The sequence below is a fragment of the Sciurus vulgaris genome, assembly GCF_902686455.1.
Source record: "Sciurus vulgaris genome assembly, chromosome: 4".
NCBI classification, from domain to species: domain Eukaryota; kingdom Metazoa; phylum Chordata; class Mammalia; order Rodentia; family Sciuridae; genus Sciurus; species Sciurus vulgaris.
The window spans coordinates 67,948,373-67,951,401 of NC_136464.1; the positions used below are offsets into that span (position 1 = coordinate 67,948,373).

At 40.4% G+C, this 3,029-nt stretch overlaps 1 pseudogene across 1 annotated transcript; it reads left to right on the forward strand.

The window, feature by feature from the left end:
- The first annotated feature begins 906 nt into the window (after nucleotides 1–906).
- On the forward strand, nucleotides 907–1,615 carry LOC306660072 (ferritin heavy chain-like; annotated as a pseudogene). The gene has a single exon. The product of its transcript is annotated as a ferritin heavy chain-like (transcript).
- Nucleotides 1,616–3,029: the final 1,414 nt, after the last annotated feature.

Consider the following 3,029-nt stretch of genomic DNA (forward strand, 5'->3'; position numbering starts at 1 on the left):
TTGCTAACTTGCTGTTTTAAGAGGAGTCCAAAAGTCAACAAAATGGAAATGTTTTCTGAGTGAAACTTGCTTATAATATTTAACTTCCAGTTTATTTCTGGAACCAGATCTACAAGGAAATTTCCCCCAACTGTGTGGAATTATTTAAATATGGATACTTTTCACTGGCCTCCACTTCAGTACCTCTTATCATGGTTGTGTGTGGAATAACCTTGGGAGATTTGTGAAGGTTTAAATCTTCAGCTCTTAACCACAGCTCTAGTTAATGAATATCTAGGGTGTGGGCTGAACATCTGTATTTTAAAACAGGACCCACTGGCATCACTTACCACCAGTTCACTGAATGAGTTTTGTACCCAGTCAGGTTCAAGAACTACTGCCTTGAACAATGAAATGGTCCCAGCTGATCAAAAAATGGAGGTGAGCCATGTCTTTACAAATTAGAAATTCAGAAGTATGCCCTGGAGAACACCTATATCAGAATCTGTTGAAACTTGTTTAAAAGGCCAATTTCTGGAACTTAACCTGTATCTGAAATTTAATGTCTCAAAAGTCTCTGCTTCTATCAGGGTCTCCAAGGGATCTGCTTGCCCAATGAACTTTTAGAACTCTCTAGATGAATGACCAAACACCTAGATGGATATTTTGTTTAATTTGCTGCCCATACTTAATTCCATCTCTGATCTATGGAAACCATTAGAACCTTTCTAAGAAATTGTTCTCAAAAGACATTCTTAGCCCAGAGTCGCCACGATTTCCTGCTTCAACAATGCTTGGACGGAACCCGCGCTCCACCCCTACACAGGCTGGCACTCAGAGCCAGCAGCCCTTCCCCACCTACTCACAGCGCCCTCGGACCCCCCAGGTCTCCGCCGCCGCTGCTCCAGCGCCGTGCAGCAGCCAGCCATGACGACCACGTCCCCCTAGCAGGTGCGCCAGCACTACCACCAGGACTTGGAGGCCCCCATCAACCACCAGGCCAACGTGGAGCTCCACGCCTCCTATGTCTACCTGTCCATGTCTTACCACTTTGACCATGATGATGTGGCTTTGAAGAACTTTGCCAAATGCTTTCTTCACCCATCTCATGAGGAGCGAGAACATGCTGAGAAACTGAGGAAGCTGCAGAATCAAGGAGGTGGCCCCATCTTCCTTCAGGATATCAAGAAACCAGACTGTGACAACTGGGAGAGTTGGCTCAATGCAATGGAATGTGCTTTGCACTTGGAGAAAAGTGTGAATCAGTCACTTCTGGAACTGTACAAACTGGCTATTGACAAAAATGACCCCCACTTGTGTGACTTCATTGACTCATTACCTAGATTACAGGTGAAATCCATCAAAGAATTGGGTGACCATGTAACCAGCTTGCACAAGATGGGAGCCCCAGAATCTGGCATGGCAGAGTCTCTTTGACAAACACACCTTGGGAGACAGTTATAATGAGAGATAAACCTTAGGCTGACTTCCCCATAGCTATGGAAGTCACTTCCCTGGTCACCAAGGCAGTGCATGCATGTAGGGGTTACCTTCACCTTTTCTATAAATTGTACCAAAACATCCACTTACGTTCTTTAATTTGTACCATTCCTCCAAATAAAGAAATTTGGTACCCCACCCCCAAAAAAAGAAATTGTTCTCAAAAATTTTAATATCAAATACACTTTAGTGAAATTTGCAAATCCTCTTTAGAAAATTTCACATAGACATATATGCATATTTGTGAAATGTATACTTCTTGATGAAACGCATATAGTAGTAAAATAAAACTAAATCAGAGGCTAGAGAGGAGATGTTAGAGGTGTTAAAGAGAGGAAAGGATACAAAATAGTCATTTATCTATGTGGGAGAGAAAATAAACTAGAAAAAAAATTTGAATTAGTGCACATCACTACAGTCAAGTTACTACTTTGAGCACTCTTCGCAGGGTTTACTCACCTTTGCCCTTCTTGAGTCTGTCATAATAAATGAATGCTGATGATTCTTGCCCTCTGAGTATTAATGAATCACTGTGGTCAACAAATCCATTTCTCTTCCTGGTGACAGCTGCTGTACAGTCAAGTCAGGTGGATGCAATTCACTGATTTAGACATTGTCACGTTTGCTCAGATTTTCTGGGGGTTTATGTTTCTGTGAAAATAAAGCCTTAAATTCACATTTTAGTAACAAATAACTATTCTGTTTGCATTGTGAAATTTTAATTATATTACTAGAGAATAGTTGTTCAATGTGTGTCTTTTATCAGTGATGCTCTGTTTTCTAGCTTACTAGACATTTACTTTACTTCCAGATAATTACTGTGGCTTAGATTTTAATGTCCTAATTAACTATCCTTATTGGCTTTGTGGCAAGAACCGCAGCATAACAATTATTTCTTACAAAAACATGCTTGATAATAGAAATATTAAACCCTTTCACCTGCAGAGAGAAGAGAAAGGCAAAGCAGGCATAATCAGTTAGGTTTGGTCCCTGAACTTAATTTTTTTTAAGCACACAGTAATGTGTGTCATGGTGAGACATCTTCACCAAGGCAGCTGTCTTGGCTGGACAGCTTCTTTTCAATCAAAACATTCAAGCCCCAGACACTTTTTAAAACTGCCAAGAGAAACACAAAGATGCCCCTATTTCTCAAATAGTCTTTATTCAGTCATGAACCTCTGATGTTTATTTGTTGTGATGATTTAATTAGCCAACCTACAGGCACTTCTCAGCACCTCCCACATGTCCACATTGTTTTGTTTATCAGTCAAGATAGGGTAGACTCTGCTGTGGTCATAAATAAGCCCCCCAAATCTCAGAGGCTAATACAATAAAGGTTTATTTCCCACTGCACAGGTTGGGTTGCATTCTTCATCTTTTAGCTACTCAGTCTGAGTTAAGGGGCCTCTAACATTGCCATGGTATGGGAAGAAGCCCCTAAAAAGGTTAAGCAGGATGGATTTAGCTAATGTTATTATTATCTATAGCATATTATCTATTTATTTATCTAATATATACTATTATCCATAGTATGCAGACCAGAATCCATG